Below are 24,479 nucleotides of genomic sequence, written 5' to 3'. Positions count from 1 at the left end.
GTGGCATTTTGTAACTCGTGAAAAGAGATTTCACCATGTTAAAAGTGAAGCAACACACCATACAAATAAAGATAATTTGGACTGATCCCTAAACCTAGCAATGACTGTATTTCAGAATTACAAGTGTAAACAGCTTACGTGTAGAACCATTATTCTAACTGCTTAATACTAGTAAAGGGATTTACTCAAATTAGGATATTCCTTGGAAAATGTACACAGTTGTGGGTATTCACTAGCCCTCCTCTCATTGTCAGAAAAGATGGTGGCTCTATATGACTGTAGGATTAGGAAATCATAATAGAGGGGAGGGCTTAGGCATTTTTATCTTTGTGAGGCATAATTCAGTGGAGGCTGACAGCCAGATGTGACCCCAGTTAATCCCTTGGTCTGTGTTGCGGGTCAATCGGATCTGAAGACCCTCCTCATGATGTGGCAAACTGTCCTTTTGGCAAAAGTTAGGACAGAGGTGAGGGCTTATCAAAAAAGTTGATATTCACAACACAAATTTCAAAGAACCAGACTCTAAATCACATCTGTGTCTGAGGATGGACTATAAAAGTGGAAGCATGAGACCCACAAGCTGTTCATCAGTGTGGAAAGAAGATCACCAAGACTTCAAGCTTCTGCAATCAGGACCGGGGATCAAGGTCTACTAGTCTCCCTGCTAGGTGAGGAGCCATCACCCAAGAAGTCAAAACCACTTGCCTGACTCTCGACACAAGCATTCTGACTGCGCGTCGAGACCAACGAGCCCTGTGAGGAGGAAGAGAGCATATGGAGACAGTGACGCCCAGTGGGATCCTGTTGAGTAGATCTAACGAGCAAAATGTGAGACTCCAAGTCGAGTCAGGACTTTTGTGTTCAGCCCCTCTTGTCTTTCCTTGACTTTCAGTTGTCTGTGATTAAAAGTCTCACTGCTATAGAAGCAGCAGCCTCCACTTCATGTGTTCTGGAGGACGTGGCAAGGCTGCAGGAGTGACACTTTGCTGATTAAATTCCTGCAAGACCCAAAAAGTAGTGACCATGTAGTTGTTGTAAAGTGGGCTCGATGCAGGGAAAGAGGCAGGAGACTCGTGTTTACTTTTCCCAGTGCCCAAGTAAGCCATCTTCTGTTTTACAACTTGCTTTATGTTGTATCATACTAAAGAAAAATACTGGGAAATTGACTGAGGTGGAGCTGCCAATAGGTAAACCTTTCAATTGGTGTGAATAGATACCTATTACCTCTGGGCCACTCCTTTACTAGGCAAGCAGCTTCAGAACATTTGTTCGTCTACTTCAGGAAATCATGGACTTCTCAACACCATTATCTGCTTTCAGAACGTGGTATTTGTTTTGTTTGCCAATTGGCAAGTACATTATAGTCCCCACGCTGCACATACTGGTGGACAGAACATGCGCCACATTGTCACAGAGTACCCTGTTTGGCAGAAAGTTAAAGGCTTGACAAGGACCACCCTGATTGCCATTGAGAACCGAAGCACGTGTATTAAGTCAAACAAGTATCCAATGGGACTTATTCACCAACATTTCTACTTGTTTTGAAAGTGTGCAAACTCAATTATTAACTTGTATCAGAACCATGTTATTGAAAAGGGATACAGGACACAATATCTTGTATGAATTTTTTTTTCACATCTTTAATTTAAGATGTGAAGACAATCATCATACAAGATATTGTATCCTGTATCCTTTCTCAATAACATTGTGTATGAGGCAAGTTAGTAATTGAGTTGTCAGGCTGTCATAGTAAAAGTGTTGGTGAATGAGACCCACGGGACATTTGTTTGGCTTATTACTTTAGGGAACTTAGGCAATATACCCCAGCATGTTTGCCTTATTTTCAAAGGCAGATATGCTCGCTCAGTTCGAGATATGGCCTACTGGAATACTTGGACTACCCCCAACTTGCATTCACAAACTGGGAGGAGTTGGATTTAGCACAGTGAGAGCATTAATAGCACATGACAAACGTTTTCTCAAGCTTCAAGTAGCTAGAGATGGAAGACATTAGTATAGGGTCACTTGACAATTAGACAGGATTGGTCAGGACTTTGATGAGGACAGACACACGAACGGGTTAGAACAGCTTATGGTAGGTGCCCTTTCTGAGGAATATTGAAAAGGTAGAAGGCAGATAGTAAAGGGAGTGCAGATACACGTCATGACTTCATCTTCACCCATGGATTCACATTCATTGCAGCCCCACTCGCACTGAATTTACTATAGTACTAATGGGTCAATGCTGCTTGCCATGTTCATCCTCCATCTGAACTTAGCAGATGTTCAGTTTGCAGTATGATAAGTGCATTACAGTCACTGCACATAATGGTGGATTGGATATATGCTACGTTGTCACGGACTACCCGTGTTTCACATTCAACCGTTCTTCATAGTTTATGATGGTCTCTTTAGAAAGCTTTGGAAAATTTCCAGCATGGTTGCCTTATTTTCAAAGGTAGATATGCTTGCTCAGTTTGAGAAATGGCTTTGCGGCATACTCGGGCACTCTCCAACTTACATCCACAAACTGGAAGGAGTTGGATTTAGCACAGTGAGTGCGCTAAAGGCGCATGAAAGACATGTCTTCCTGAGCCTCATGTGGCTGTCACGGGAGCCATTAGTAAAGGTTCACTTGGCATGCGTTCGGTAACATTCAGGAAGAAGGAGGCAGAGACTTGACAGGTGGTAAAATGTAGTCAAACTCATGTCTTGTGGTGTATGAATGTGATGGGCCCTTGCATGAGGGCATTTTGTTTATGTGAGTGCAAGTGATTGGGTTGATTGGGCCCATGGCTGGTGGTATGGAAGTCTTGTGTGTGGTGCGTGGATGGCGTGTGAATGGATCATAAAGTGGTTGGTGCCATGAAGTGGCTTTATGGCTCACCTTCAGAAGGCTTGGCTTCAATATTTTTATACTTTGATAAGTATCATTTTACTTGGGAGAACAAGGGGAACGCTGGGTGGAAGGACATTTGTGCCGCACAGTGACCTCACACAAAAATTTGTGGAAAAAGTGATTGTTTCAGCTAAATTTGAGGTTTGCAGGGGATCCTGGGTAGTGAAACGTTGGGGGATCCACACAAGCCATACCTCCCTGGACTCCCCAGGGTGTCTAGTTTTCAGAAATGTGTGGGTTTGGCAGGTGTCCCTAGATGGCCGCAAGCCTGGGGCCCAAACCCAGGCCCCCCCCCCCTCGCAAAACCAGGTCGTTTTGTGATAGGCAATTTTAATGTCTCCTTAATAAGTTTTAGGCCCTTGCCTGTCACGGGTACTTGGGCCACCCACATAAGTGAGGTACCATTGTTATCGGGAGACATGGGGGAACGCTGGGTGGTAGGACATTTGTGTTAGCCCAGTGATCCCACAACTTTCCCACACAGAAATTTGAGAAACAAGTGATTTTTTTCAGCTAAATTTGAGGTTTGCAGGGGATTCTGAGTAGGAAAATGCTTGGTGGGTCCACGCAAGCCATACCGCCCTGGACTCCCCCGGGTGTCTAGTTTTCAGAAATGTAGAGGTTTGCTAGGTTTTCCTATGTGCCGGTAGAACTAGGGTTCAAAATCCACAGCTTGGCACTTTGCAAAAAAAGGGTCAGTTTTCACTGTAAAAATGTGGTGTGTCCACGTTGCCTTTTTGGGCTGTTTCGCGTTGCAGGCACTGGGCCTACCTACACAAGTGAGGCACCATTTCTATTGAGAGACTTTGCGGATTGCAGGGTGGGTGGAATTTTGTGGCTGCACGCAGATTCCAGAACTTTCTGTCACAGAAATGTGAGGAAAATGTGGTTTTGTTTTTACAAAGTTTGAGGTTTGCAAGGGATTCTAGGTAACAGAACCGGTTGAGAGCCAGACAAGTCACTCCCTCCTGGATTTCCCTGGGTGTCTAGTTTTCAAAAATGTATAGGTTTGCTAGGTTTCCATTGGTGCTGGCAGAACTAGGGTTCAAAATCTACAGCTAGGTACTTTGCAAAAAAGGTCTGTTTTTACTGTAAAAATGTGGTGTCTCCATGTTGCATTTTGGGCTGTTTCCTGTTGCTGGCATAAGGCCTACCCTCACAAGTGAGGTACCATTTTTACTGAGAGACTTTGGGGAATGTGAGGTGGCTGGAATTTTGTGGATCCATGCAGATTCCAGAACATACCATCACAGAAATGTGAGGAAAATGTGTTTTCTTTACAATGTTTGAGGTTCGCGAGGGATTCTGGGTATCAGAACCTGGTAAAAGCCACCTAGGTCACCCCATCCTGGATTCCCCTGGGTGTCTAGGCGCAGCTCAGTTATTGGCTCTGGGCACTTTGGATTCTTAGTGAATGTTAGGTGCCGCAGGAATCAAACGACTAGTTATGCCAAGTACATGGGTTTATTGTAACATGAAATCCGATATGGTAACCAAAATAAACAAATGTCCAGCGTCCCCTTGGGGAATACTTGGCTGTTCCTTAAGGCTTCGACTTTCAACCACCGTCCCAGTCGGCCCTGTCAGGAGGGAAGGCACCAAATAAAATGAGAGAAACAAAAGTTCAGCGCGATGTGCAAATACTTAGGTGAGGGAGAGGGAGTGAGGGAGGCAACACACCCGTTTGCTTTCAGTTGAAAGGGTGAAGTATGAGCGAGAGACCGCCACCGTCAGTGCAGAGAAAACAAAGGCTCCATTGCTTTAGGGAGTGCCCGAGGGGTTTCCCTTCTCTATACCCCGGGGTTTTGCTCCCGCCCACCTCTCACTCTCCAGGAGTTCTGCACGTACCTGTGCAAGCCACGTTCCTCAGGGAACGCGGCTGGGTGATTCGTGGTGTCGTTGGCCTCCTAGCTTTCCTCTGTGGTGTTCACCACCGAAATCCTGATTCGCCAAGTCACCTTCACTCCTCGCCCGTCCTCGAAGTTGGTGGGTGTTCTCCCTTGTCTCTGTCTGGTCGACCGCTTCCTCCCGAGTCCCTGCTCCCTCGGTTCCTTCTGTGGCGTTCTCTTTCCCCGCTGGCGTGGGGCGCTCCCAGCTCCAGGGGGCATGGCTTAAGAAGTCCTTGGCTACCGGGTTTTTTAAATGAAAGGGACCGCAATACTGGTCATCAGGAGCATCGCCAGTGTAATGTATCTCGTACAGAGGTCCTGGGGGCTAGAAAGAAAACAAAGGTGTGGGCCAGTGAGGCAGGGTCTCTTCTTCCTCCATAGGAACAGGGTTAATGGGAGCCAGATCCTGACAGTGAACCTACAAGTCCTCTATACCCCTGCAACCATAAGGCTCCAGTAGACATAACGGTATATTGCTTGTAAACATCTGTCATACTTAGAAGAAGTTACAGGTGAAAATGCAGACACAAATAGTAGTTTTTTTCACTCATTTTCAAGTTGTTTTACTTTGAACTGTTACTTTCTATAGTAAAACCTTGACGGATATACACAAATGACCTCTTGCTGAATTCAGAATTTTGTCTACTTTTCAGAAATGTAGAGCTTTTCTTGGATCCATTATTGGTTTTACATCAATTTCTAGCACTAACTGAAAGGAGGTTGAAAGTACAAAAAATAGAAAAATAGGCTATGTCCCACTAAAATGCCAAAACTGTGTAGAAAATGTTGGTTTTCTAACAAAAGTCTGCCTGTTCCTGAAAGTTGGAAATATTGTGATTTTATCACCGTAAATGCATTATTGATACCATTTGCATGGAAAAAAACAGATGCTTTCTTCTTCAGCACTTTTATTCCAATTTTTCACCAAAAACCCAAAGTGTAGCTGTATTTTGGCTAATTTCTGTGTACCCTCTAGGGGAATCCATAAACCCTGGGTACCTTTGGAATCCTCAGCATGTTGGAAGAAAAGGACGCAAATTTGATGTGGATACCATATGTGGACAAAATGTTACAGGGGCCTAAGCGCGAACTACCCCAAAAGCCAAAAAAGGGCTCAGCACTGGGGGGAAAGACCCAGCAGTTAAGGGGTTAAATGTCACAGCTGCCGAATGATCGGGAGCCGGAGCAAAGCAAAAGACTACAAAAATGGCCGCCACCTGGGGAACGCGCATGCGCTATGACCGGAAAGGTTAAAGCGCACCCATCCCCGAGCGGCAGCGCTTCGCGCCTCTTGGCGTAGGACTTACCTTCCGGTCACCTCGTTCTCCTACAGGTCATCGCGCATCGAGGTCCTTTCTGTGGCCTCCCAGTCTTCGGCGTCCGGTCACCTTTTCCTGGACCTCCTTTCTTGTATTCGGCATGCCGTCTTCCCCATTCGGATCACTGACATGCTCCAGTCTTCGGTGCGCCGCCCTTGCCTTCATATCTTCGTCTTCACCTCCGGTCGAGTTGTCCTGCAAACAAAAGAAAAGAAAGGACAAAAAAGCTTTATTAAGCCAACATAACGGTAACAGCGTTTTGCGCTGTCATTTAGTAATTAATGATTGAACTTTTGAATACTTATCTGATTTGGTTTCCCTGTTGCTGTGGGCATCCGTCCCATCCTTTACTGAACTGATTTAGGAACCTGCAAGCAGACAAAGAAATACATTAGTTAGACGCCTGATCTTAAGGCAGTGCTTACATTCTTCTACAATCTGTTTTTGGCGTTTATTTACATTAAAGAGTTTAGTGAATTCTTATTTGTTTATTAACATTGTGTTTGCTCTGACTAAGAAAACCATAATATCTTTTCTATTAGGACCAGGCACTTCTTCAACCACATGACTACATGATTACAACCACACGACTACATGATTAATTGACGGTTCACGAAGGAGGGAAACCATTAGGTAATTAATACACCTATTAGGGAGCTTAGACATTCTGACACCTTTTACATACTTACCAGTTTTTGTTTTCTTTCTTATGTAGATGTTATGCTTTGTCCTTGCTTGGTCCTGTCATAACCTGGAGTTCAACGTGTGACCCCATTCTTCCTTATGCTCCAAAAGAAGTTGACCATGTGGGTCAGAAGATGCATCCACATGTATATTAAGGTCCTGTAGAACCGTGAAATTCAAGTATTTCAAAATATACTTCAAAAGAACTCGTCCAGGTAAGACAGAACCCCCCCTGCATGCCTGGGTGGACAATGGATCAGCATGCCAGCCAGGATTTTATTAACAGACAATGAAATGCAAAAGCCCATAGACTCATAGACTCATAGACATTGTTGACTTCCCATCAATCTCACATGCTATTTCATCGCTCATTATCACGTTTGACTCCTCCATCTAAAAAAAATCTTTAAAGTGGCAAACTATTACCTCTTGGTCCTGAAAAGATTAAGCCATTCTTGTCTCTTTTCTACTAAAAATACTGTCATGACTGGACTTCGGCCATGCCGTCCTTGTGGGTGTCTCAGAAGCCTGACTCTTGCAACTGAAAACTGTCCTACATACCAAATTAGACGTATGTCTTTATCTTTGAAATTAGATCAAATTACTCTAGTTCCAATTGAATTACACTAGCCTCTTCATAAAGCAAGGAAACATTTCAATTTGATGCCTAACCTACAAAATCACCAACACCAGTTCTCCATTATACTTCTTTCACCAGGGCACAAGTTCTAAACAAGCATTTGCAGTGCAATCGGTCTCGCCTTTGGGACCTTATAAGTATTTATCCATGCAGCACATTATGTTGGGTGCTGCAACCGCTGGCACAAATTAAGCAGAGGGAGAGTGGAGCAACAAGGGAGGGATGAGAAGCCTGGAGGGAGAGTGTAGCAACAAGGGAGGGACGAGAAGCATGGAGGGAGATGAGAGGGATGAGAGGCCTGGAGGGAGACGAGGGCAGCAAAGGAAGTACGAGAGGCCTGGAGGGAGAAGAGACCAGCATGGAAGGACGAGAAGCCCAGAGGGAAAGGGGAGCAACGAGACGAGAAGACCACTCTAGTGCAAGAATTAAAATGGATTCCTGTGCTGCTACAGCCAATCTGACACACAAACTCCATGCACATCCTACTGCATATACATAAGTTACGCACACAAGCAACACCCATGCCCCACGTGGATGGAGCAAAGGACCCTGTTATCGGAAAATGACAGAACAATTTAAAAACACAGAAAACAACTCTTTCTGTAAAAAGGCGTGCCCTGCCACTATCATCTGTTCCTACCACCACCGTTCAGTGAACCGACGGTCACCACGCTCAGAAAAGGAGAAGGCACTGATGTGCCCCTCCAGGGGAGCCCCCTCTACCGAGCCATGCAGGAGACCTTTTCTGTCCACCCACCTCGTAAATGCATCGACGCTCCTCGAATATGCTGTTCACCCACTATTCCGACCTCTGAAGTTACCTCACTAACATGCCCAAATCAGTCTCTGGACTTGCAGCTCTATGATTTAGTATGTTGTACTTGTAGTGTTTCATGTCACACCCGTATTTTTACGTAGTGTTGCACAAACAAAACATGAGCACATAAAATGAAAACTAACACTGTGAGAGGTTCACCAGTAGCAGAGAAGTGGAAAAATACTAAAACATGGGACATTGGAAACAAGGGTTGATTCAAAGTATAATAACATTAACCACTCCAGATATATTGCATACGTTCTCATACCACTAACGTAAACTTACATTTGCTTTAAACAAATTAAGGCCTTTATAATTACAGCAAAGTATATTCTGCTTTTGGTTGTTGCAACATCAATTCAAGATCATTGTTTATTTAAGCACGCCCAGAGTTGGACTGATCCGCGGTTTCCTGTGAAAGGGTTAAGAAGCAGATACTCGACACTGGTTCCGTATTTTTGAAGCAGTGCATTATAGAAGATGTCCCCCGGCCCGGAAAGGCAGCAGGCGCACGCCGTACTTTACAGTTGCAGAAGTTGTTCAGCGTGTTGGAGTTGCATACCGGGGGAGGTTAGGCAAGCTGTGTTCAATTGCCCCTTGCGCCGCGGCTGGCTCCGCCTGCGATTCCTGCTACTCCCTGGCTCTCTCACACAAGGGCCGGACGAGCCCAATCCGCCAGCATACTTTAAATTGTAAGCAGACGCTTCCCGTCCAGATGGCCCAGCAGCAAAGTACTTCTGTGCTGGCAGAATTGGAAGCCCTGCGAGATACGGCGGCCACGGCCAGCCTGCTTCTGCAATCTGACTCTGAGCACAGGAATGCCGCTGCCCGCGTCCCACGCAGTGGGACATCAGCAGGGCAGCTTTCTAGTGGCCGCCCGTCGCAGCTTTCCCCCTCCTCCTTCTTCTGCCTCGAGCGCGAGGGAGGAGATCTCCCTATGAGTGGGCAGGTAGGAGGCGGGCCGATAGGGGGGCGAGGCTAGCCCCCCCCCCACTTAGGCGTCCCTCTCGCCCAGTTCCTCCTCTGCTTCCTGCGCGCCGCTCCTGCCCGGACACGCGTATTCGCCGCCGCCAGGGTCGTTGTCGGGATCGTCGTCGTCGCCGCCGCCAGTCATTACGGTATGTCCATGCTCTTGCCTCCCCCCCCCCCCGGCCCCGTCCCTGGGTTAAGCCCGGGTAGTACAGGGGCCCTGTGGTCGGATACCACGGGGGGGGGCGGAGATGGTCGCGCGTGGTCGGAAGCGGCAGGGTGGCGGTCAGTTGCGGGACAGGGATCGACAATTGTGTTTGTTATGCTTCAACGCTAGGATCGCCTCAGTCAGGCCAGGAAAGCTCTACAGGTCGGGATTCAGCAACTCTCTAGAGTGTCCCTTCACTCAGCCCAGTCCCAGCAGTGCACTAGACTTGTAGCTCACTGCCGCGCACCTTTCCCTCAGTGGGCCACACGCAGTTCATCGGCCGGGATGTTACCAGGCTCCCAGCACCTGGAGTCTCCTTCGATCATCCGGCGATGTGCTTACCTCTACTCAGGTAGGCCGCACTTCACGACTCTCCACACACGCAGTGGTCTCTGCGGCACCTAACTTTCGCACGCGGCTCTCCTCACCTCGATCTTCTGCATCCTCGCTTTCTCCTTGCCACTCTGGGAGCAGCGGTTGCTTGCCTGCACGGCCAACCGCCTGTCGAGGTACCCGGGCCCGCGATCGTCTCTCAGGCATATTTATTGGGTCTGCCACTTTTCACCATCTCATTTCGGCATCCGATCCCTTCTCTCCACGCACTGCATGCATTACGGCAATGTCGCAGTCTGTCGGGCACTGTCAGCCGCTCCCGGCAGTCGTTATTTTCTCCTCGTTGAACACAGCCACAAGTTCAGATCGCTGCTCCCGTCGCCTTTTCCACTCAATTTGGGCAGCACCACGCCACCTTTAATGCTTAGGTGCTTCTTCTTCGTGGGCGTGATGGCATACCATAACCAGGATTTTGGTCGGATTATGTACTCGGCCGGCGGAGCTGCTCCTGCTGTGCACCCTCTAGCGCCCCCCCCAAAGATGATGCCAGTCTTGGTCTCATTACAATGATTAAAGTCCCAAAACCCAGCAAAGCCTCGGTCATAGAGACCAAAGACTCCCTACTGAACAAGACAATTCACTGGATTCACCATGTTCGGGGTTGTAGGTCATTAATTTGTGAAGATATTGTGGCAGTAGAAAGAGTAACAACTCTAATCCCTGGGTTCGACAAGATTGTGTCAACTTTGACATCACCACTACTGGCAGACAATCTGGTCACGCTAGTGCTCGAACAACCCCGCCAGGCTGCTCCAACATTGAATTTAAATACAGGAATTCCCAAGTATATAAAGGCATCACTAGACAGCTTGGCTTGGTTGGGATGTGGACCGGTTTCATTTGTCGGGCGTAGTTATGGACTTTGCCCGATTACTGGGGTCCCCTTGTGGTGCGGGGGAAATGGCGCGAATGGGTTGTGTAAGTCTGCAAGGCCCAAGTACCTGAATATGTAATGTGGATACGGGCCATGTACAGAGCCCGTGGCCGCGCCCACACCCGGTGTTTCTGGGCAAATCACTTAAACCCCCCGGGCCGGAATGCGTAATGTAAATACGATGCTAGGTACAGCACCCCCTGGACCTGCGTGACGAGATCCCGTGGGCGGTGTGGTCCGCTGGCTGCACCGCCGACTCGGTGCAGGGAACCAGGGTTCGAGCCTCGTTGCCCAGTCAGCTGGGAGCCTTTTCCTTCTGCAGCATCAGCTTCCGGTCACCGGGTTTTTGTTTTCATAGATCCTGCAATCGTAGTGGGATCGATCATTGATTGGTGGGTGGGCACGTGATGGGGCTACAGGACTAAACAAGTTTAACATTTGGAAGAGATCGGTTCCATAAACTACAATATAGCATAGTGTTCCCATGTCTATGGGAATCCTCCCAGCAACTTCTAATGAGTCCATAGTGTCGCGCTAATGACAAAAGGCCCTGCGAAATTTTATTGACACAGTATAATTCCGGTAATTAAGCGTTATGCGTGTTCGCTGCAAAAGCAGAGTGCAGGGGCCCAGGACACAACACGAGCGGCCAGAATTCAAGCAGCTTTTGTGTGCAGTTGGTAGCTGTTATACCGCGTAATCCAACCGGAGCTCCTCTGCAGACCTTCTTGGTGGGCACGCATCCTCAAGTTTACAAATCAAACTTCGACACAGGAGAATCCCTCGCTGAGACAAGGCGCCGTGACGCGGTCCAACACAGGACTGGCGCGACGATGTCCAGCTGCCCATGTGCTTGAGCCGCAGCAATGCACTTCGCGGTCACTGTGCCCCCAATAATTGTGTTTTGAGAGGACCAAGGCACAGGAAGCTAAGGCGAAGTGTCTAGGAGCACACAATTGTGTAACACCTGGGATTGGAACTCGCGCCTCTGGGTTCCAAATTAAGCTTTTCTACCAACGGGTCACACAGGCAAAAGCTAGACCCACTTCTCCATTTTCAATACTTTTATCGCCCACACGTTCCCGTGCAAGAGGGGCTTCTGCAAAGTCGCTGCCCCTCCCTGGCACTGACTAAATCTGCAGCGCCCAGCTTTGTCCTTCCCTGCACCCGGGGAGCGCTAACCTTCCCCGGGCCGCTCCCAGCTCTACAATAGCCCGCCAGGCGCACCCCGGGACCAGGAAGCTATTTCCAGTTGGAAACTGCATAGTCTGAACGGTGGAATTCGGGGTCCCTCGTATACTCGGTGCTCCTTGCCCCCTAGAACAAAGTGTGCACCACTGTGTAATTTGTTTCAGTCATGGCACCGGATGCTGCGTTTCTTTCCACGGCAATTCCAGGCCTCACACAAATGTCAAGATAACTCGTGTGATTCGTTATCTTCCTGGAGAAAGGTCAAGATTTTGTATAGTGGAGGTTTTGACTTCGGTGTACTTAGTGCAGAGGGCTAAATATGCCCGCTGCAAAGAGCGTGTGCCAAGTAGATTCCAGAGTGCGTATGATGTAAATAGGTCAGCACGTTACTGTTTCAAAGGAGGCATCCTTTTGTTACTTGCAATGTATATCTTAAAGCCCTTAATAGTCAACAGTGAGCTACGAACGCTCATCCTAGAGCTGCATTCACACCACTAAGCATACATTATTACTATATTGATTAGTGTTGCAAAGAGGGTTAATTTGGCTAGAAATCGACTACGCTTGTGCTTCTCCGCACTAAGCAACCGCGAGAGTGCGTGAGTTGTACAACACTTTTAGTGGCGTGCTAAGTTACATTAATCATAACCAGCATAGCGCAGGATACAAACCAAATTCTTTCCGGCAACTAAGAATAATTTTCTAGGGATACCCAATGAAACTTGTTTATCGGGCAGTAAATAACAGAATTCAAACTTTACCTACTGAAACTTATGCATTCCCTGCACAACTAGCTAGTGCATGGCCCATTACTATATGCCGGAGAGGACCAGGCCCGAAGTCTCAGTGCCTTACTTATTAATATGCAGTGATTCTGGGAGAATCGCTTAATCTCCCCGTGCCTAATAAGAAAAGAGTGTGTCCCTGGTGTAGCGTCATTTGGTGCGCAGGTAAAGCGCACAAACACTGATACCTTTCTGGTCGTGCAGCACTACCATAAACTGACAATTTAACTTGCAGGCTGTTTCATTCCCGAAAGCAGCGAACTGGATGCCTCCAGCGCTATTCACACTATCGCCCCCAAGCTTTCCTTCCATACCTGGCTTCATGTTGAACATGCATGGCTTTGATATTTCTAACGTACCCTTTGCCAGCCACTCGCGATTTTACTATGGAAGTAGGCCTGGCTGATGGTGAATAAGATAGTCACATGAGAAAATATTGGTTAAATGTTTGAATTCGGAATACTGATTAAATAATTGTGTAGTTCCACGCTTAGGTCAAGTGATGCTGCTGCCTTTCATCTTTGCTCTTGCTATTCGGAAACAGCTGGTGTAATTTTTTCATCAACTCACACTCATATTGGCAGCTTAGTCGATTCAGGAAAGCCAGCAGCCTGAGCTGTTTTGAGACAAGCGGAAGGCCTGGGGTGTGTGTCTTACATACCTTCCGTAAAGTTATTCGCGAAAACAGCTGGTGTAATGTTTCTTTCAAATCACAGTCACAGTGGCAGCTTAGTCCATACAGACAAGTCAGCAGCCTGAGCTGTTTTGAGACAAGCTGAAGGCCGGGGTCTGGGTGTCTGATATAACATCTTGGAGGTATTTATTAGTACTAGTTCCACGCTGAAGTCAAGAGATGTGGCTGCCTTTCCTATTTAGCCTTGCTAGTCGGGAACAGCTGGTGTAAGGTTTTCTGCAACCCAGTCATAGTGGCAGCTTAGTCTATACAGGACGTAAGTGCATGGTGTGCTGGGAAACTAAGGAGCGGGTCCATTTAGTAAGCACAAGGAGCACGGGGGGCGTTTCGAGCTCTAAAAGGATAGTTGAGACAACCAATTTAAGTTCAGTGCAAGGCTACATTTGGTGGGGCAATTCCAGGCGTAAAGCATTAAGCCAGACAGCCCGGGGAATTCGGCAGGCGTACGATTAGCTAGGAATTTGTCTTAGACTGAGGGAGAGCATATCGACCACAATTAAGTGTGGAACCAGAAAAAGCTTTACAAAGCAATGCTGTAGATTTACGGAGAATGCTGTGGGGATAGGCTTCAGTGATAAGGCCATGACCTTTCTGGACGGGGCATTCTTCTTCGACTGTGTCGAACTGGGAAAGGAAGTAAGGCGGGCTTTAGAACTCTGTCTTCTACCTGCGTTGGCACGTCTTGTCAGGAGTGATTGTCAAAGGTTTTGCCTTCAGCCAGTCTAGGTTAACACCCATCCACTCCAAGCTAATTGTTCCTGGTGATATTGGGGCCGCATTTACACAGCCCAGTATTTGGCCCCTGGGGTTGTCAGTGTCGTGAATTACTAAATTTCTCTGAACTAGAGGTGTGGCCGGGTTTTACACTAGCAGAAGTTTGGGAGTGCAAGCCTCCACCTAGGGGGTGGCTGGCTGAATTTGATGAACTACTTCAAACGTTTCACAGCACTGCACGTGGGAGAGTGTCAATGACCTGTGCATGCTTCAACCAGACACCCCAGAATGAGTGTCAACTACCTGAGCATACTTCAACCAGACACCCGTGAATGGCATGCCCTCATCTACATGGTAATAATTGAGAGAGCTGCTCTCCACAGACATTTGACGGGTTAATGGGCAAGACTAGCGGAAAAGCCAGATGTATTGTCATCATTTAAGGCGGACGTGACCCAGGTATTGGCAAGATAGAGACACTGCCAACTAGGAAGATATGAACGAAATCATAACTGGGGCCCACAACAGATTAGTTGATGAAATAAGAAGTTTCAATTTCAAGCCGCGATGTCGGTGCAACGAATTACCTATAGCACAGCAACACCGGTATAACAAGGACCGTAGGCAAACCTATTAACCCCCTTTCAGCAGCAATAAAGTCCAAAAGCTAGCTCCTATTCAACAAGCAAAGAAATTGGATACGTTGTCGCAGTGGAGAGTAAGAAAACATTGGAATGACCGCGGGACTAGTATAAGACTCTATCCTCCAATTTAATGTAACTTAATTTAAAAGTAGAAAGGCTAAAACGAGGAGATGTTGCTAAGATATGGATCATTTTGTAGTAAACAATAGGATAATAAGATGTGAAAGGAAGGAATTTGAGATACCCGTGATGTCAGCTTGTGTTTATATACGTAGGTAAAGTGGTTAACTCACACATACCTTCACCCTGCTTATTGTGCTGTAGCTGTTGGGAACACAATTTCAAGCCAGGAAGGCACCTAATATGGCCAATTGAAAAATCTTAATAGGATTGCAGGTCCATAAGCGCCTATTTCACCAATGCCTTGCTACCCATGCCATATTTTCCAGCCTGAGAAACAGATTTAGGTGTTGTTCATCTCGCTCAGCCTTGCCTTGGAGCCAGGGAGGTGGGATACGTTCACAAATTGGGGTCTTCGAGCTGAGAGATGTATCCTTCGGCAGCTCAGTCAGTCATATTGGCTTTATCCGGAGTCATGATAAAAGCCGTCCATTTAGCAGTTACGTTAAAATGTTTTGCCCTGCTGAGAAATCATGCAATCCTCGCAGCAGCAGCAGCAATTCAGGAACCATGGCGCTACCTATACATCGCCTTTGTAGACAAAGTGGAAATTAAACCCCCTTCGTGCTAGGTTATGAAGGGAATCGATGGGTTGACGACTTCAGCTAGGGTTCAGTTCTGGCTCCATAGGTAGGTGCTATATCTTCCCATAATTACGTTAGGAAGATCTGCAGTGGCATCGCTAAGAAAGTTAGGAACACCATTCACGTCTAAGCTGAACGGCAGTGGGGCCAAAAGACATCCTTTGTTAGTCTGCCCTGGGCTTCTGAGTAATGTTGCAAATTAATGCCGTCATTTACGGGTTACAGAACAGGACCCATAATTTAGCCCACTAAAAGCTGGCTCGCAGGGGCAGGGCACCTATAACAGCGAAGGGAGGAAGGGGGGCTCTGGCAGCGACGGTAGCCTCCCCAGAGCTGTGGCGGAGTTACAGGGCGATCTGGAGGCAGACGGGTACAGTAAGGGTACCTCTGCGACAGGCGGTACAGTAAGGGTACCCCTGTCCGGCACAGTAAGGGTGCCCGAGCCAAGGTCCAGGAGCCGAAGGGGGTTCTGAGAAGACCGCGACGGCGCCCCGTTAGTCCTTCGGGCGGTTGGGGGGCCTGACCAACCGGGGGTGTGCCACCACACGCTCCGCCCCTGTCAGAACGGGCGGAGTAGGAGACAGATCACGTGACCCAGTGGATGATCTGAAAATAAATATGGTCCGCACTGCCGGGCATCGACCCACCGTGCGTGCTGGCTCACCAGGCGGGCGGAGCAGCGAGGGGCTGCTTGCCCTGGATCGCCCGTAAGATAACCCATTTATCGTCATACTTATGTTGTATGAAATAAACCTGCAGCAGTTCTTCACCCACAATGAAAGTGTCAGTGTAATCCTTGGGTGACGTCTGTGCATGCGTGTTGAATGAAGCGGATGACGGTGTGGTCACTATGCCGCTACCCGCGTCCCACGCAGTGGGACATCATCAGGGCAGCTTTCTAGTGGCCGCCCGTCGCAGCCTTCCCCCTCCTCCTTCTTATGCCTCGAGCGCGAGGCCGCGCCCAGGGAGGAGATCTCCCTATGAGTGGGCAGGTAGGAGGCGGGCCGATAGGGGGGCGAGGCTAGCCCCCCCCCCTACTTAGGCGTCCCTCTCGCCCAGTTCCTCCTCTGCTTCCTGCACGCCGCTCCTGCCCGGACACGCGTATTCCACCCATTCCGCTTACCCTGCGTGGCAGAGACAGCGCGTTATTGGAATGTTTTAATGTTTTTCTTTTGCGTTGCAGGCGGAGTTACAGGGCGATCTGGAGGCAGACGGGTACAGTAAGGGTACCTCTGCGACAGGCGGTACAGTAAGGGTACCCCTGTCCGGCACAGTAAGGGTGCCCGAGCCAAGGTCCAGGAGCCGAAGGGGGTTCTGGGAAGACCGCGACGGCGCCCCGTTAGTCCTTCGGGCGGTTGGGGGGCCTGACCAACCGGGGGTGTGCCACCACACGCTCCGCCCCTGTCAGAAGGGGCGGGAGTAGGAGACAGATCACGTGACCCAGTGGATGATCTGAAAATAAATATGTGCCGCACTGCCGGGCATCGACCCACCGTGCGTGCTGGCTCACCAGGCGGGCGGAGCAGCGAGGGGCTGCTTGCCCTGGATCGCCCGTAAGATAACCCATTTATCGTCATACTTATGTTGTATGAAATAAACCTGCAGCAGTTCTTCACCCACAATGAAAGTGTCAGTGTAATCCTTGGGTGACGTCTGTGCATGCGTGTTGAATGAAGCGGATGACGGTGTGGTCACTATGGAGGGCGGCCTGCTGGGGAGGAAAGGGGGTGGGAGACAGACACCAGCTCCAGACTTCCAGTGGAGTGGCCTGAGGGTTTATGCAGCAACAGCAACGCATCCGCAAGCATTTGTGTTTTGGGTAATTTATTTGTCAAGCATACCTGAGGTGTGCATAATGATCTGGTTGCATACTGTTTCAAGTACAAGCTCCCCAAAACAGTCCCAGTTGGAATGCTGTTGTACCCTTTTCTTTTTTGGGGTTTCAGTGCAATAACCTCGATGGGTTTGAACACGTACATGCCCGTTCGGTAAGCGACAGAGCTTTGCTGATTCCCACCCTTTTTATTATGTTATATATGTGAAAGCTAGAGTGTCTCACTTACTTTTTGTGGTTGTAGTACTGCAGGAAGTCCTGGCTTGGCGCACACCGAGTGCTCGGCGGTCTCTCCGCAGCACGGGTACTGTTTGCCACCGTCCACCCAGGTGTACACCTGCTTGTGGGACAGCGTCTCTTCAAACTCCAGCGCGTAGTTATCGGCGTTTGTCCTCATCTGCCTGAGCACCTCGTCAGCTTCCTCCTTGGCATGGTGGCCCGGCGCCACCTCCACCACCGTGCCCCTGCAGCTGAACTCTATCCTCCGGCAGTGCGCGGCGTACGCCAGGTCATCGGTGCCCAGGAAGTGGTCAAAGCAACAAATAGGGAAGAACATCAAAAAAGCCGGACATGCGTGTGGTGTTTTGTCGCGCATGTGTACGATGTAAGGCATCGCGCGCACGCGTGACAAATAGTGCGAATGCACCTACGAATCAAAAAGCAAACAAGCACTGAAAATGCAATAGGACGTGTATTTACGCGAGTCCTATTGCATTTTTAATGGAAGTGCAGACGTAAAAGAAGGCACGAACAGGCAGGGGTGGGAAGGTGTTTATGGTCGAAGAAGGCACGAAGTAAGGGAGGGAACAGGGAGAGGCAGGGGAGCAAAACTGTTTATAAAGTAAAGGGGCTGATAGCCCCGGAAGGGAAAAAATTACGACATGCCCGTCAGGAGGCGGGATTACAAAGCTAAACACCAATCACAATGCAGAAAATATGATGCAAGCGAATCAAACAGAAGGCTGGAAAGTGGGCGGAGCTTCCCCCACTAGACTGTATACAGCATCTCTCGACGAGACAGCGCATGCGCTGCCTAGCCGAGACCTAAAAAAGAAGTGGGCTACTAACCAAGTTAGGCAGTATGTAAGTGACATCACAGTGCCTGCCATTGCAAACACTAGCGACTGGCATGTCCCGAGGGTGGTGGGCATGGTGGGATATTTTTTTAATTAAAAGCACTTACCTGAAAGCACAATGTCCTCATCGAAGGTCTTCTCTCCTCGAAAAAGGCAGGCAGGCTCCAAACACCCAAGCTAATCCTGGTGCTGCTCTCATCAGCATGAGAGCAGCGCCAGGATAGGTGGGAGCAGCCTCTGTCAGTGCTCAGAAGAGCACCGGAGGCTTTTGCTTTCTCTAACCCAGCTGTTAAAGGTTTAAAGTGAGCATGTGTGGCTGGCAGTCAAAAAGATATGCACACTTTAAACTGAAAGTGCCCTGCTCTCTCTCTTTCTGCTGCTGCCTGTCAGCAGCAGCCCCGCCCCCATCTTGACGCTCCATTGGGGACGGGGTGACAAAAAATAAAATGGCAATGAATTTCCTTCATTAACATTTTATTGTTCGTCCTTGCAGTAATTTCAGTGGGGCGACACTCCTCCGCTATAACGGAGGAGCAGAACCTGATCACAATCCATGGCCTCACAGGAAATTATATCACAAAAAATTGCATCAGATTCTAAGACCTCACATATGTTAAGCACATCTAGCATGAGTACATTTGAGCACATTACAATATTTAGCAAATTAGATTTTGCATCGGAGTTGTGCCAAAAACGTGACGAAACCCCGGCGCTAGATCTAGGTCTCCAGTTACACATTTTTTATTACATTTCTACCAGAAAGTAATTAGCAACAAGGAGAAACGTGGCAGTATATCTGTTCTGCTTAATTGGTTGCAAAGTCTGCATTTTAAAATATCTTAGGGGGTTAAGGCACCTGCTGCATAGATCTTTTTGAACCCAGTAAATCTCAGGATATAATAATAATGGTAAGATAACTTTAGAGGTTAATGTACTTGCTGGAGAGAGAGATGTTTTGTCTAGTCTCAGTTTATAATCAAAGTAGCATAGAGGGTTAATATGTCTTCCGAAAAGCACATCATGTGACACACAGATGGCAGATTTTTATTTAACCCCTTCAGTGCCCGCCCCTTTCCCCGCCCTGTGCCGGCCGTTGTATTAGCGGGCGGGGTCTATGACGAGCTGGACTCGTCATGGGCACAGCGCCACCGCGGCCCATGACGAGTCCAGCTCGTCATGGGCACTGAAGGGGTTAATGTAGATAGGTAAGTGTGTTATTGCTTTTAACACAGAGATCATCTAGTTACTTGCAGTTTGTAAATTGTAATCCTTCTAATATAGCATAGTGACCTGTGAAGGAAAGGGCATGGCACTCCTACACCTTGTAACCCTCACTAACTTATGTAACATATCCTGTCAATTGATTTACACACATAGGATTTATTGTCAATGCATAATGCGTATGTGTGATGTAAAGAGCACCGCCACCCTGAATTGGGTTGAGCAGTGCTATAAACAAAATAAGACAAAATAGTAGTATTTAAATTGTTATTTGTGTAAATACTAGGACAGACCAACACATCTGACACACAACGCAATCAGTGGCGGCTCCTCCGCTAAGGCAGAGGAGCGTAGCCCTACGGCGTTGCGAGCAGTGTAAAAATTAAAACGAAAACGATGATAACTAGCGTTATTATCGGTTTTTTTTTCTTCCTGCCCGGGTGCCGGGTGGGTGGGCCGAGCTGGCCAGTACAGGGGGCAGGGAGCGGGGGACATGTGTAAAGCACACTCTAAAGTCCGCATGCCAGTTTGACTGGCCCCAGAGGACTGGTCAAACAGTCATGCGTACTTCGCATCTTCCCCACCAGGCTGCATTACACAGTCTGGTGAGGAACATGCAAAGCCCCATTCTGAGCACCGAACCACGGCGCTCAGACCAATCACAACGCTGCTTAAGGCAGCGGTGTAAGCAGTGTTGTGATTGGACAGTGGATTCTGGGAGGCTGCGAGCTACCAGTTGGCGTGGGGGAGATGGAGCAGAAGCAGCAGCACCCAGCGGCATTCAGGTAGGTGAGTTTATTTTTATATTCATTATTCACCCCCCCCCCCCCCCCCAATCACCCGTGCTTAGTAGCTGCCACAACTGACCGTAATGCAAGATGTGTGCTTAGACTATGTCTGATACTAATTGTTCTTATGTTCTGGGGAGAGGTTCAGCTGCTCACGATAAACATTTCAACAAAACATGAACATTTCATTAAAATATTTCATTTCAACAAAACATTAGCCTTTGAGTGGCTGAATTGCAGTGTGAAATAAGGTAGGTTCGGGCCTGAGGGATAGGATGCAGAAAATCATCAACAAACTACCTCTCTCCTTTTGTCCTGGAAGTGCAGATTGCAGGCAGCCGTGGTGGCGAGGGCGAGGTGAGAAAAAATTCCTTGAGGTTTTTTACAGAACAAAAGGGTCAAGTGCAGAGCCGTTGTAGGTAGTGATTTGACGTGCCAATGGCCCTGCAACTGACAGAAGAGAGAGGGGAATTATTTTGTCCCTTGGTCCCCTCCACCCTTGTTCCACTACAAAATCTGGGGGGGCGAGGTGTACCCCACACTTCCTATGCCCATAACCACTGCCTCTGCTGTGCCAATGGAACCTACACGCCAATCGTGCATCTTTAATAAGACTATGTATTAAATGTAGATCTGTTGAACTGCAGTTGCAAAGGGCAATTAAAGATGTAAGGTCCAACAAAGAAACAATGCAACAGAAGTAATTTTGGGAGTAGCAATTGTAATTGTATTTATAAAGCGCTTATTACCCCTGACGGCGCGTCGAAATGCTTTTCGGAGAGTAGGTCGCTATACTCTGGCAAGATATGGGGGCATATGTATCAAACTCCCGTTTAGCGAATCCTAATTAGCGATATTTTGCGATTCGTAAATTCAGATTCACTAAACGGGATGTAAAAAATTAATCGCTAATCATTTGCGATTCCTGAAAACTCGCAAATAATTCTCAGACACCCGCTCTGCGATTTCTTAATAGCGAAATTCGCTAATTAAGAAATCGCAAAAACGGGAATCTGCAAGCCAGGTGCAGCCTGATGACATCACAAACAGGAAACTGGAGTGATTTCCTGCACCTGCTCACCTGAGCCACACCCAGAGGCGGCTTGGGGAGTGTGAGGAGGCATCCCAGGAGAGAGCAACCAGCAATGGATTCCACCAAACAACAGCAGGGCAAGGATGCAGAGAAAAGGAAGAGAAAACATAACTTTTCTGAAAAGGAGCAGGAGGTCCTCATTGAGGAGATGGTCTGCAGCCATGAGCTCCTCTTCGGCAAGAAGGCACTGCGTGTCCCAGAGGCCAGGAAGAGGAAAATCTGGCTAGAGATACAGAGTAAGGTGAATGCAGTGGGAGTCACCACACGTACCATTGAAGAGCTGCGCAAGCGGTGGTACGACATGCGCCAGAGGTCCAAGGAGAGGGTGGCAGCCAGACTGAAGGACGCCAATCAGACTGGAGGAGGACCATCCACTGCAGAGCAGCCAACCCCCCATGAGGAGCTTGTGGAGTCTACTCTCCTGCCTGAGAGCGTTGGTGGTGTGGCTGACATAGACAGCTCCGACCCTGCATCCAGCAGTCAAGGTAAGATGCATGCAAAATCAATCTGCACTCCTCCCCATCCCTTGCACACTTCCCCAAATGCGCATAGTAAACTCCCAAAATGTCAATCCAGGCCAGGTCTTACAGCACACCCAGCAATGCATCATGGGACTCGTAGTACTGTGTCTGACTGTGTGTCCATGACACTAACAAAATTAAATGCAACATGTGAGTTGGGGATAAGTGAATGATACAGTGTCAGAGGTTAGCCAAAAAAAAGTAGTAACTTTATTGATTGCCACATGCAGACAATAACACAAACTTATGTAGTCCCCTTTACATCCACAGCACATGGCATGGCACAAGAAGACAGCGCAGAGGGAGAGGAGCCTGCAGACCCTGCGGACTCCAGCGATGACAAAGAGCAGCAGCCAATCCAGCGCAGGAAGCGCGCACATGTGCCCCCACTGCCTCCATTTGAGGACGAAGTACCTGCCACAGGGGATGACACCGACAGAGTCAGGGTGTGCCACATATGCCCAGTCATGACACACAAACGCCAAGGATAAGACCACAGGAGACATCCAGATCAAGGCCCAGGAGCAGCACTGCAACTGAAGCAGAAGGGTCCGTGTTCTCAGGCCTGGAACAGAGCATGCTGCAGGAACAGCGCCTGCAAAGAAAAGCACTGCGGTCAATTAATCGGCAGCTATGCCGCATACACAAGGACCAGAAGAACATGGCAGGGGCAATCCATGAGCTCTGTGCCACTTTGAGGCACACCCAAGCTGCCAATGACAGGGCTGGCCGACGTGCAAATGCACGCCTACACAATTACACAAAGGCCGTGAACCGCCTCTGCACCACCACCAGCACCCTCACACGCAGAAGCGTAACAATGCAGGTCGACATGGCACATTGCTGCCAGGATATTGCCCGAGGGCTTGCGCAGGTAACCACTGCTGTGGAGCAGCTGCAGACAGCCAATGCTGGTGGCAGCGCACTAATGGCCTCTGCCGAGAGTGAGGACACCTCAAGTCGCAGCAGCCTCACTCCCACCTTGCCAGGGGAAAGACGCCGCAGTTCCAGACAGGGTGCAGGCCAAGGGAACACCATGGGGGGCACTCAGCCTGGACGTCACCGAAGGAGGTGAACATCTGCGGGGACACTCACTGCAACACGGGTGCATTAACCTGAAAATGCTGTTTGCACAATTACTTGTGCCTTACCTGCACTGTGTGCACAACATGTGCTGGGGACAGCTACTATTTCTTACATGTGAAGTGTGATTAAACACTTGACACATCATCAAGATTTGTTGTCTCATTTCATCATTACTCACCTAGAAGTAGTTTTGTGTGATCTCTGTCCGTCTCTGGCGTCCAGCAGCTGCCCCAACTCCTGCTGCAGGTCTGGCAGGGGGAGCAGGGCGCTCGTCATCCGATGTGTCTGTATCGGTCACATCAATTGTGGTGCCTTTCCTCATTGCCATGTTATGTAGCATTGTACAGCTTGCCACGATTTTACAGCAGGTCTCAGGGCTGTATTGCAGTGCGCCTCCACTTTTATGCAGGCACCTGAAGCGGCTCTTCAGGATTCCAAAGGTTCGCTCAATGACGCAGCGTGTAGATCTGTGTGCCCTGTTGTAGCTCCTCTCACTAGCATTTGCAGGATCCAGATATGGGGTCAGGATGAAGTCGCGCACTGCATAGGCACTGTCACCTGCATGGACAAACACAATAGGTAAGTCAATGTCCCCCCCCTCAAGTGATGTAATGGATGTATTGATGTGTGCCATGTATTTACCTAGCAGGTACCCCTCCCCAAACTCTCCAGCACTCAGACGTCTGTGTATTCCACTGTGTCTGAAGATGAAAGAGTCATGTGTACTGCCGGGCTATTTGGGTACGATGTCTGTGATGAGATACTTAGCGTTGCACACAATCTGTATATTGAGGGAATGGTAGCATTTCCGATTCCTGTAGACATATTCAGTTGCTGCTGGGGGTGTGATGGCCACATGGGTCCCGTCAATGCAGCCAATGACGTGGGGGAAACGTGCAATCTGGTAGAAGTCCAGTTTTGTTTGCTGTAATGCCTGTTGGGTGGTGGGGAAGTATATGTGATGTGAAAGCCTCTGTAGCATTGCATCTAGAAAGGCATGTAAGAAGCGCGAAAGTGCACTCTGTGACACCCCACCAACCTCCGCTATTACCCGTTGAAAACTCCCTGACGCCAGGAGGTGCAGGGAGCACAGGACCTGCACATGTGTGGGAATTGTTTGTGTCCTGCGTGTGGGGTGCTCCAAGTAGGGTTTCAGCTCCTCAATCAGGTCCATTATGGTCTGTGGGTGCCGTCTGTACTTGTCATAGATGTCCTCTTCAGTGTACTGGAACAGGGTGATGCGCAGCCTGAATATGCGTTCCTGTCTCATTCTCCTCTGAGCAAGGGCCCGAATACGCAGCCTCCTGGCTATCACGAACATTGCTGCCATTGTGGGTGGGTCTGTTGCATTGTGGGGTGGTTTATGTACCTTGCAC

Source organism: Triturus cristatus, chromosome 4_1 (genome assembly GCF_964204655.1).
Source record: "Triturus cristatus chromosome 4_1, aTriCri1.1, whole genome shotgun sequence".
Lineage (NCBI taxonomy): Eukaryota > Metazoa > Chordata > Amphibia > Caudata > Salamandridae > Triturus > Triturus cristatus.
Note: the sequence above shows the minus strand (reverse complement) of the source record.